The following is a 12,712-nucleotide window of genomic DNA, read 5'->3' on the forward strand; positions in this document are numbered from 1 at the left end:
ATGCTCTTCCGGTGGTGCAGGTGAAGACGGCGTTGTGGGAATGGAGGTGGCGCGAAAGGCGATTCAAACATCGGGGCAGCTCCTTGGAGGTGGAGGACGGGGTGTCTGAACCGGCGGGACAACGAGATCGACATCAGATCCTCATTGGGTGCGGTGGATGAGGGACATCGAGGTGCTGCTGTGGACAACTTCGTCGGGGAAGAGGCTCCGGCTGGGTGGCGGACGGAGGAGGGTGTGGGGCTTCGTGGGTTTTCACGGTCTCGGTGGACAAATGGGTTGGTGGATGGGATGGGAGGTGGAACCATGGCTTAGGGACGCGCTTGTCTGAAATGTGGGGTAAGCTACGAAAGTACCCCCACCGATTTGAGCTAGGCGGTTCTTTCTGTTCAGGGGTATCATGGGCATTTCGCATGTCGGGATTTCGCAGGAGGTGGGAGTTTTCGCGCGCGTTGTAATTTTGGGATAGCAAGTCCCGGGTTGAGATGGAGCACAACGATAAAAAGATATATCTTAAATATTTCAAGGTAACAAGGCACGGGTTGAAATTTCTGGACAAGCCTAACGTGTAATGTACCAAATCAATTCGCACTTCCCTCGACGAGAAAACAAAATGAAATCAATTCGCACCAGACAAGAGAGTCTAGTACCGTGTACTGTACCAAATCAATTCACACTACAAATGCCATTCAAAACTTTGAATTCATGTTATGTTCAATTAAAATATTTCGCTACGTGTATAATGCATTCAACCTGCTACTCAAATGAACATTTTTGTGCATTCCAAACGTGTATACTACCGCTTAAATATGAACTAAATTTTAATTTGTTTTTGTATTTGAATAAGTTCTACAATCATGATTGTTTTCAAATTAAATCATTTGAATTCGTTTCTCTATTTTAATAAGACTACAATCATCATTATTGTCAAGTTAAACCATCGTTTGTATATTATCTTCACAGCACACCGCATGATTACTGTCGAGTTAGATATGAACTATGTGTACTATATGAACTCGAACTTGTTTTTTGAATCCACTTTATGTTGATTTCAAATCATGGTGCATTTCAAGCTCTATCTAGATCTTCATAATCTAAACAATGTCTCATATGTATAATGTGTTTATCACATAATGTAAGGTGCCCCGCCCCCTACGCCTACAAGTATTTAGATGTGAGGTGCAAATGCCAAACATTATCACAAATTCAAATAAAATGCGAGATTGTTCGATATATAGTATGGTTTAGATTGTTCGGTATTTAGTTGTGAGCTGCAAACACCACACATTATCACAAATTCAAATAAAATGTGAGGTTGTTCAATGTGTAGTATGGTTTAGATTGTTCGATATTTAGCTGTGAATTGCAAACGCCACGCATTATCACATTATTGTATAACATGTCCAAAACCGCACCATGTGTATCACCGCTATATTGATGCATGCATATGTTTATAACACTATGATCTCCTATTCAGATATATGAATCCACTTTCACATTGAATTATGATCTTTGTTAGTCTCTCACCCACACAATCCTCTAACCTTTGTAGCTAGCACTAACTTTCTCTCGTGCATGCACACGCCCTCCTCGCCGCCCCCCTCCCTCAACATTCTATCCATCGTGCACATTCATTTTTGTTCTTTAGGTCGTTCTCACATGGTCTCCACAACTCCTTTCCGACACACACCGATCGATAAACCTCTCCAATGATGTCTGCCTACCACATACACACACACCTTCCATCTCCTCCTTTCTATGTCCATGCCTCGTGCCTCTCATATGGTCCCACACACGTGTAAACTCTCTTCCCTCTTTTCATCGATATCACAATCGCACACTCCTCCCCCTATCTAGCTAGTAAGCCTCTCGCACCACCTACTAGCTCCATTTTCTCTGTCTATCCGTCTCACTAGGCCTTATTTGCCTCTAACAAATGGATGTACACCGACCGATCTCCCATTATACATATAGCTAGCTAGGTCATTATAACTCATTTTCCCCATGCGCCCATCGATCTACCTCATTAGTTATGTCTCTCCCTTCCTCTGACACACAACAATTGATCTACCAATCTAGTTAGGTCTGCTTACCAAACACATGGCCCCCTTCATCATCCATGCATGCCTCCCGACACATCTATCATGCACACGCACACACAGAAACACATCCCCACTCTTATTGATAATATTGGAGTTCTACCCTCAGTTTGTCTAGTAGGCCTCTCCCACCATCTTTGAGAAGCAACTCCACCACCCATCCAGCACTCCGCCCCTCTCCCTCCATCTCTCTCTCTCTCTCTCTCTCTCTCTCTCTGTCCCAACCTATTTCTCGTCCTTCACTTATGTATGGATGTCGACCGATCTCCCTCAAGACATAGCTGGGTCTTGATGACCCACAAGTGTAGGGGATCTATCGTAGTCCTTTCGATAAGTAAGAGTGTCAAACCCAACAAGGAGCAGAAGGAAATGACAAGCGATTTTCAGTAAGGTATTCTCTGCAAGCATTGAAATTATCGGTAACAGATAGTTTTGTGATAAGGTAATTCGTAACGGGTAACAAGTAACAAAAGTAAATAAGGTGCAGCAAGGTGGCCCAATCCTTTTTGTAGCAAAGGACAAGCCTGGACAAATTCTTGTATGAAGGGAAACGCTCCTGAAGACACATGGGAATTACCATCAAGCTAGTTTTCATCACACTCATATGATTCGTGTTCGTTACTTTGATAATTTGACATGTGGGTGGACTAGTGCTTGGGTACTGCCCTTTCTTGTACAAGCATCCCACTTATGATTAACCCCTATTGCAAGCATCCGCAACTACAAAAGAAGTGTTAAGGTAAACCTAACCATAGCATGAAACATATGGATCCAAATCAGCCCCTTACGAAGCAACTCATAAACTAGGGTTTAAGCTTCTGCCACTCTAGCAACCAATCATCTACTTATTACTTCCCAATGCCTTCTTCTAGGCCCAAACAATGGTGAAGTGTCATGTAGTCGACGTTCACATAACACCACTAGAGGAGAGACAACATACATCTCATCAAAATATCAAACGAATACCAAATTCACATGACTACTTATAGCAAGACTTCTCCCATGTCCTCAGGAACAAACGTAACTACTCACAAATCATATTCATGTTCATAATCAGAGGGGTATTAATATGCACATAAGATCTAAACATATGATCTTCCATCGAATAAACCAACTAGCATCAACTACAAGGAGTAATAAGCACTACTAGCAACCCACAGGTACCAATCTGAGGTTTTGGGACAAAGACTGGATACAAGAGATGAACTAGGGTTTTAGAGGAGATGGTGCTGGTGAAGTAGTTGATGGATATTGATCCCCTCCCGATGAGAGGATCGATGGTAATGACGAGAGTGATGATTTCCCCCTCCCGGAGGGATGCTTCCTCGGCAGAAGAGCTCCTCCGGAGCCCTAGATTGTTTCCGCCAAGGTTCCTCCTCGTGGCGGCGGTGTTTCGTCCCGAAAGATTGCTTATGATTTTTTTCCTCGGGTAAAAGACTTCATATAGCCAAAGATGCGCACCGGAGGGCTGCCAAGTGGCCCACGAGGCAGGGGGCGCGTCCAGGGGGTAGGGCGCGCCCCCCACCCTCGTGGACGGTGGGTGGCCCCCCTCTGGTATTTTCTTCGCTCAGTATTTTTTATTAATTCCAAAAATAACTTCCATGGAGTTTCATGACTTTTGGAGTTGTGCAAAATAGGTCTCTAATATTTGCTCCTTTTGTAGCCCAGAATCCCAGCTGCCGACATTCTCCTTCTTCATGTAAACCTTGTAAAATAAGAGAGAATAGGCATAAGTATTGTGACACCACGTGTAATAACAGCCCACAATGCGATAAATATCAATATAGAAGCATGATGCAAAATGGACGTATCAACTCCCCCAAGCTTAGACCTCACTTGTCCTCAAGCGGAAGCCGATAACAAAAAATATGTCCACATGTTTAGAGATAGAGGTGTCGATAAAATAAAATACAGACATGAGGGCATCATGATCATTCTTATAACAGAAACTTATATAAATATCGTCAGATGATTTCTTATGCTAAAGTAACAATCTATTCACAATGTCAAGTATGAATCAGAAACTTCATTGAAAACTAACAAACTATAATCTCGGTCATTGAAGCAATTGCAATTTATCATAACATGGGAAAGAGTCAATATAAGAGCTTTTCAGCAAGTCCACATACTCAACTATCATTTAGTCTTTCACAATTGCTAACACTCATGCAATACTTATAGTTATGGAGTTTTAATCGGACACAGAGAAAGATAGGGGCTTATAGTGTTGCCTCCAAACCTTTTACGTCAAGGGTAATGTCAACAATAATAGTTCATGCTAACTTACATCCAATTGGATATATATATATATCAGGATCTTTCCAACACAATGTGCTTGCCAAAGGATAAAATGTAAAAAGTAAAGGTGAAGAACACCATGACTCTAGTAAAAGGTATAAGACAAAAGTGAAAGATATGCCCTTCGCAGAGGGAAGTAGAGGTTGTCATGTGCTTTTATGGTTGGATGCACGAAATCTGGATGCAAAAAAACGTCACTTTATATTGCCACTTGTGATATGGACCTTTATTATGCAGTCCATCGCTTTTATTGCTTCCATATCACAAGATCGTATAAAGCTTATTTTCTCCACACTAATAAGTCATACATATTTAGAGATCAATTTTTATTGCATACAACATGACAACTTACTTGAAGGATATTACTCAATCCATAGGTAGGTATGGTGGACTCTCATGGCAAAACTGGGTTTAAGGATATTCGGAAGCACAAGTAGTATCTCTACTTGGTGCAAAGACTTTGGCTAGCATGAGGGGGAAAAGGGATGGCAATGGGTAGGGTATGGGTGGGTACAGCCTTCTTCTGCCCAAACCCATACCCATAGAAACCTTCTATACCCACCCACTTTAATACCCATGGGCGTAAATTGATACCCATGCCCATACCATCGGGTATCCTATGCCCAATGGGTATCCATTGGGTACAATGTATGGCATTTAAATTTTTTTAAAAGTAGAGAAATGGGTCTAAAATTCAAGTGACGATGGGCAAAGCAGTATAGAGCAATGCGGCCTCCTTTGGTGGGTGGCCTCTTGGAGGATCAAGCAAGTATGATCAATGGTTGGTGGGAATCGAGGATCCCTTATCGAGAGATTTCGTCGTTTTGAGGAGATATAGGACATAGGAGGAGTGGCGAGCAAGGCATATGGGCCTATGAACTATGGCCAGTTTAGGGGATACAAGATATAGGGTTGGGCCATAGGAGTAGGATTTTGATGCCACATATCATAGGAGTTATTTTCATTCATTAATATTTTGTGGGTATCTAGGCGCAATTTCATACCTATGCCCTACCCATATATTTTACGGGTATGGATACCCATTACCCATGGGTACAAAATCTCTTCAAGTCTTGCCCATGCCCACTATTTTCGGGTAGGGTACCTGCGGGTACCCATACCCATGGGCAAAACTGCAATCCGACATGTTGAGCTTGCCTTTCCCGGAAAGGCAAGCTCAACATGTTGGATGATCCATGACAATATACTTTATTTCGGATATAAGAAAGCATAACCCATTACGTTGTCTTCCTTGTCCAACATCAACTCTTTAGCATGTCATGTTTTAATGAGTGCTCACAATCATAGAAGATGTCCAAGATAGTATATTTATATGTGAGAACCTCTCTTTGTTTATTACTTCCTATTAATTGCAATGATGACCGAAACTATGTTTGTCAACTCTCAACAACTTTTATTCATCACACTCTTTATATGTGAAGTCACTACTCTCCATAAGATCCATAAGATCTCTTTTATTTCTTTTTATTCTTTCTTTTTATTTTATTCCCTCAAGATCATCGTAAGATAATCAAGCCCTTGACTCAACACTAATCTTTATTATATATAGCTCACGGACTCGATTACATAGAGGGATCGTAAAGCAAAACTCAAAACTAAATCATACTAAAACTTTATTCTACTAGATCAAGATATTACCAAAAGGATCAAACTAAGAAAAACGGTAAAGATAGGATTGTGATGGTGATACGATACCGGGGCACCTCCCCCAAGCTTGGCAGTTGCCAAGGGGAGTGCCCATACCCATGTGTTTATGTCTCCTTCTTCGGAGGTGGTGATGATGGAGTTGTTGATGATGTAGGCTTGTCGTCCGTCTTCCAAGGCATAGGCTCACCATCATAGAAGGATGATCGAGTCTCCGGGATCCTCAAATCTACAGCCAAACTCATCCTCTTAAATCTATATTCATACTCATAGTTTTGGTTTTGCAGGTCATAGATCTGGGCTTGGAGGTGCTCGATTTTCTCATGAAGCTTGAAGATGGTCTCCCCAATGTTCTTGGCATCCAGCTTGTGGTTGTTGGTGAACTCGGTGATCATCATGTGGTTGGCGTTGAGTCCGTGTTCCACCATCCCTTGGCACTTGAAAACTTGTTGTTCCATTGCTTTGAGTCTTGTCTCCACGCTTCCGGTCCTCCTTGGTCCCTCAACATCACGGATGTGCAGCACCCCCTCACGCATCTCAATGGTTTGAGGGCGTTGCAGCACCTCCACAAGGTAGGGGTTGATGACCTTCTCGAAAAACTTGTCATTGGGGGCGCTTGAAGATGTCATGGTGATCTAGATCTGTCAAAAAAACAGCTCAAAACAAAAACAGAGGATTTTGTCGCGGTATGGTGGTCAAAACCTTCAGGAGATTATATAATGATTTTTTACCAACCAAAAGAAGTATCGTGCAAGAAAACAGAGTCCGAAGAGCACACGAGGTGCCCACGAGGCAGGGGGCGCGCCCAGGGGGGTAGGGCGCGCCCTCCACCCTCGTGGATGCCTCGCGTCCTTCTCAGACTACTTCTTATTTTCCTATTTTATTAAATATTCCAAAACAGAGAAAAATTGCTATTAGAACTGTTTTGGAGTCGGTTTACTTACCATACCACATACCTATTCCTTTTCGAAGTCTAAAACATTCTGGAAAGTTTCCCTTATGTATTCCTCCGAGGTTACGGTTTCAATAACATTGGTTTCAACATTTATGGGATTACCTGAGATATAATGTTTGATCCTTTGACCGTTCACCACCATCGGATGTGTGCCTTCGAAGTTGTTAATTTTTATGGCACCGGAATGATAGACCTCCTCGATAACGTAAGGGCCTTCCCATTTAGAGAGAATTTTTGCTGCAAAAAATCTTAAACAAGAGTTGAATAGCAACACATAATCACCTACATTAAACTCACGCTTTTGTATCCTTTTGTGATGCCATCTTTTAACTTTTTCTTTAAACAGTTTGGCATTCTCATAGGCTTGAGTTTACATTCATCAAGTGAGCTAATGTCAAATAACCTCTTCTCATCGGCAAGTTTGAAATCATAATTGAGCTCTTTAATGGCCCAATATGCCTTATGTTCTAGTTCGAGAGGTAAGTGACATGCTTTTCCATAAACCATTTTATATGGAGACATACCCATAGGATTTTTATATGCAGTTCTATAGGCCCGTAATGCACCATCAAGTTTCTTGGACCAATTCTTTCTAGATCTATTAACAGTCTTTTGCAAAATCAATTTAAGCTCTCTGTTACTCAGTTCTACTTGGCCACTAGATTGTGGGTGATATGGAGATGCAACTCTATGATTAACATCATACTTAGCAAGCATTTTACGAAAAGCACCATGAATAAAATGTGAACCACCATCAGTCATTAGGTATCTAGGGACTCCAAACCTTGGAAAAATAACTTCTTTAAGCATCTTAATAGAGGTGTTATGATCAGTACTACTAGTTGGAATAGCTTCTACCCACTTAGTAATGTAATCAACAGCAACTAAAATATGTGTATACCCATTAGAGGAAGGAAACAGTCCCATATAATCAAAGCCCAAACATTAGATGGTTCAATAACAAGTGAATAATTCATAGGCATTTCTTGATGTCTATTAATATTACCAATTCTTTGACATTCATCGCAAGACAAGACAAACTTACGGGCATCCTTGAAGAGAGTAGGCCAATAAAAACCAGATTGCAATACCTTATATGCAGTTCTATCTCCAACGTGGTGTCCTCCATAAGCCTCGGAGTGACACTTGTGTAGGATCTATTCATGTTCATGCTCAGGTACACAACGTCTAATAACTCCATCTACTCCTTCTTTATAAAGGTGTGGGTCATCCCAGAAGTAATGTCTTAAATTATAGAAAAACTTTTTCTTTTACTGGTATGTGAAACTAGGTGGTATAAATTTAGCAACAATGTAATTAGCATAATCAGCATACCATGGAGCAGTACGAGAAGCATTTATGACACCTAATTGTTCATCAGGGAAGTTGTCATCAATAGGTAGTGGGTCATCAAGAACATTCTCTAACCTAGACAAGTTGTCTGCAATGGGGTTCTCAGCTCCCTTTCTATCAGTAATATGCAAATGAAATTCTTGTAGTAGGAGAACCGATTTAATAAGTCTAGGTTTAGCATCTTTCTTTTCCATAAGATATTTAATAGCAACATGATCAATGTGAACAGTTACTTTAGAATCAACAATATAAGGTCTAAACTTATCACAAGCAAATACAACTGCTAAAAATTCTTTTTCAGTAGTAGCATAATTTCTCTCGGCACTGTCTAGAGTTTTACTAGCATATTGAATAACATTTAGTTTCTTATCAACTCTTTGTCCTAGAACATCACCTACAGCATAATCACTAGCTTCAAAGGGTAAATTCCAATCAGGTGGCTGAACAATAGGTGTAGAAATCAAAGCTTTCTTAAGTATTTCAAATGCTTCTACATAATCATCATCGAAGACAAAAGGAACATCTTTTTGTAAGAGATTAGTCACAGGCCTAGAAATTTTAGAGAAGTCCTTAATGAACCTCCTATAAAAACCGTCATGACCAAGGAAACTTCTTATACCTTTAATGTCCTTGGGACACAGCATCTTTTCAATAGCATCAACTTTAGCTTTATCAACTTCAATACCTCTTTCAGAAATTTTATGCCCCAAGACAATGCCTTCATTAACCATAAAGTGGCATTTTTTCCAATTCAAGACAAGATTAGTTTCTTCACATCTCCGCAAAACTCGATCGAGGTTGCTCAAGCAATCATCAAAAGAAGATCCATAAATGGAGAAATCATCCATGAAAACCTCAACAATCTTTTCATAAAAGTCAGAGAATATAGCCATCATGCATCTTTGAAAGGTAGCAGATGCATTACATAAACCAAAAGGCATAAGTCTATAAGCAAAAGTACTAAAAGGGCAAGTAAAAGTGGTATTTTCTTGATCCTCTTTTGACACAGGTATTTGAGAGAAACCAGAGTAACCATCTAGAAAGCAAAAATGTGTATGTTTGGATAATCTTTCTAGCATATGATCAATAAAAGGTAAAGGGTAATGATCCTTTTTAGTAGCTTTATTTAATTTGCAGATATCAATTACCATCTTATAACCTATAAGAATTCTTTGCAGGGTCAATTCATCTTTATCATTAGGAACGACAATAATACCTCCCTTCTTAGGGACACAATGGATAGGACTTACCCACTGACTATCAGCAACGGGATAAATTGTACTTGCCTCCAGGAGCTTTAGTATTTCTTTTCTTACCACTTCTTTCATCGTAGGATTTAACCGTTGTTGGTGATCAACAACTGGTTTGGCGTCTTTCTCCAATTTTACTTTGTCCTGGCAAAGAGTGGGACTAATGCCCTTAAGATCATCAAGAGTATATCCAATAGCAGCATGGTGCCTCTTCAGAGTTTTCAATAATTTCTCCTCTTCCTGCTCTGAAAGGTTAGCACTAATAATAACAGGATATATCTTCTTTTCATCAAGATAAGAATATTTAAGAGTATCAGGTAGTGGTTTAAGCTCAAACACGGGAGCACCCTTGGGTGGTGGAGGATCCCCTAGAATTTCAACAAGCAAGTTGTGTTTCAAAATAGGTCCATGTTTAAAGAATACTTGATCTATCTCCCTTCTTTCATTCATAAGCATATCATTTTCATGGTCTAGCAAATATTGTTCTAAAGGATCATTAGGAGGCACGGCAATAGAAGCAATACCAATAATTTCATCCTTACTAGGCAATTCTTTATCATGGGGTTGTCTATGAAATTTAGCAATCTATCCTAGCATTAACAGTATTCAAGAAGGGTCTACCAAATATAATGGTACAAAAGCCATCTTGTGGGGAACCAAGAAGAAGAAAATCAGCAGGATATTTGACCTTCCCACACAAGACTTCAACATCTCTAACAATCCCAACTGGTGAAATAGTATCTCTATTGGCAAGCTTAATTGTAACATTGATTTCTTCTATCTTAGCAGGTGCAATATCGTGCATAATTTCTTTGTATAAGGAATGGGGTATTGCACTTGCACTAGCACCCATATCACATAAACCATGATAACAATGTTCTCCTATTTTAACAGAAATAACAGGCATGCCTACAACAGGTCTATGTTTATTTTTAGTATCGGATCTAGCAATTATAGAAGCTTCATCACAGAAATAAATAACATGCCCATCAATATTATCACCCAAGAGATCTTTAACCATAGCAATACTAGGTTGAACTTTAATTTGATCAGGTGGTGTAGGTGTTCTAGTATTACTCTTATGAACCACAGCTGAAGCTTTAGCATGATCCTTTATCCTAATAGGGAAAGGTGGTTTCTCAATATAGGTAGTGGGAACAATAGGATCATTATAAGTGATAGTCTTTTCTTCAACTTTAATAGGTGCAACTACTTTTACTTAAATGGGAGGATTATATTTAAACCACTTCTCCTTAGGGAGGTCAACATGAGTAGCAAATTATTCAAAGAAAGAAGCTACTATCTCAGAGTCAAGACCATATTTAGTGCTAAATTCATGAAAAGCATCGGTATCCATAAAAGATTTAACACAATCAGACTTAGGTGTCGTACCTGACTCCTTACCTTCGTCGAGATCCCAATCTCCAGAGTTGCATTTAATTCTTTCCAATAAATCCCATCTGAATTCAATAGTCTTCATCATGAAAGAGCAAGTACAAGAAGTATCCAGCATGGAGCGATTGTTGAGAGAAAGCCGAGCATAAATTTTTTGAATAATAATTTCTATTGAGAGCTCATGATTGGGGCATGAATATAACATTGACTTAAGCATCCCCCAAGATTGAGCGATGCTTTCTGCTTTGCAAGGACAAAAATTATATATATAATTACGATCACGATGAACAAGACGCAAAGGATAAAACTTCTGATGAAATTCCAATTTCAATCGGTTGTAGTTCCATGATCCCATATCATCACATAGCCTAAACCATGTCGATACCTTTCCCTTCAAACATAAAGGGAAGACCTTCTTCTTGATAACATCCTCGGGCATACCTGCAAGCTTAAATAATCCACAAACTTCATCCACATAGATTAGGTGCAAATCGGGATGCAATGTTCCATCTCCTGTAAAAGGATTAGCTAGCAGTTTCTCTACCATACCCGAAGGAATTTCAAAGTAAACATTTTTAGTAGGTTCAGTAGGTTGAGGAGAAACTCTTTGCTCTACTAGTCGGGGCGAAGATACCCCGAACAATCCCCTCAAAGGATTATGTTCCACAGTAACAAGTGACAGTTAATTTCACCACACTATATAATTTTTTCCTTACCAAGTTCCACTTACCAAAGGCGCTTCACTCCCCGGCAACAGCGCCAGAAAAGAGTCTTGATGACCCACAAGTGTAGGGGATCTATCATAGTCCTTTCGATAAGTAAGAGTGTTGAACCCAACAAGGAGCGGAAGGAAATGACAAGCAGTTTTCAGTAAGGTATTCTCTGCAAGCATTGAAATTATCGGTAACAGATAGTTTTGTGATAAGGTAATTCGTAACGGGTAACAAGTAACAAAAGTAAATAAGGTGCAACAAGGTGGACCAATCCTTTTTCTAGCAAAGGACAAGCCTGGACAAATTCTTATATTAAGGAAAACGCTCCCGAGGACACATGGGAATTATCGTCAAGCTAGTTTTCATCATGCTCATATGATTCGCGTTCGTTAATTTGATAATTTGATATGTGTGTGGACCGGTGCTTGGGTACTGCCCTTTCTTGGACAAGCATCCCACTTATGATTAACCCCTATTGCAAGCATCCGCAACTACAAAAGAAGTATTAAGGTAAGCCTAACCATTGCATGAAACATATGGATCCAAATCAGCCCCTTACGAAGCAACTCATGAACTAGGGTTTAAGCTTCTATCTCTCTAGCAACCCATCATCTACTTATTACTTCCCAATGCCTTCCTCTAGGCCCAAAAAATGGTGAAGTGTCATCTAGTCGACATTCACATAACACAAATAGAGGAGAGACAACATACATCTCATCAAAATATTGAACGAATACCAAATTCACATGACTACTTATAGCAAGACTTCTCCCATGTCCTCAGGAACAAACATAACTACGCACAAATCATATTCATGTTCATAATCAGAGGGGTATTAATATGCATATAGGATCTGAACATATGATCTTCCACCTAATAAACCAACTAGCATCAACTACAAGGAGTAATCAACACTACTAGCAACCCACAGGTACCAATCTGAGGTTTTGGGATAAAGATTGGATACAAGAGATGAACTAGGGTTTT

Source organism: Triticum dicoccoides, chromosome 3B, assembly GCF_002162155.2.
Source record: "Triticum dicoccoides isolate Atlit2015 ecotype Zavitan chromosome 3B, WEW_v2.0, whole genome shotgun sequence".
In the NCBI taxonomy this organism is placed as follows: Eukaryota; Viridiplantae; Streptophyta; class Magnoliopsida; order Poales; family Poaceae; genus Triticum; species Triticum dicoccoides.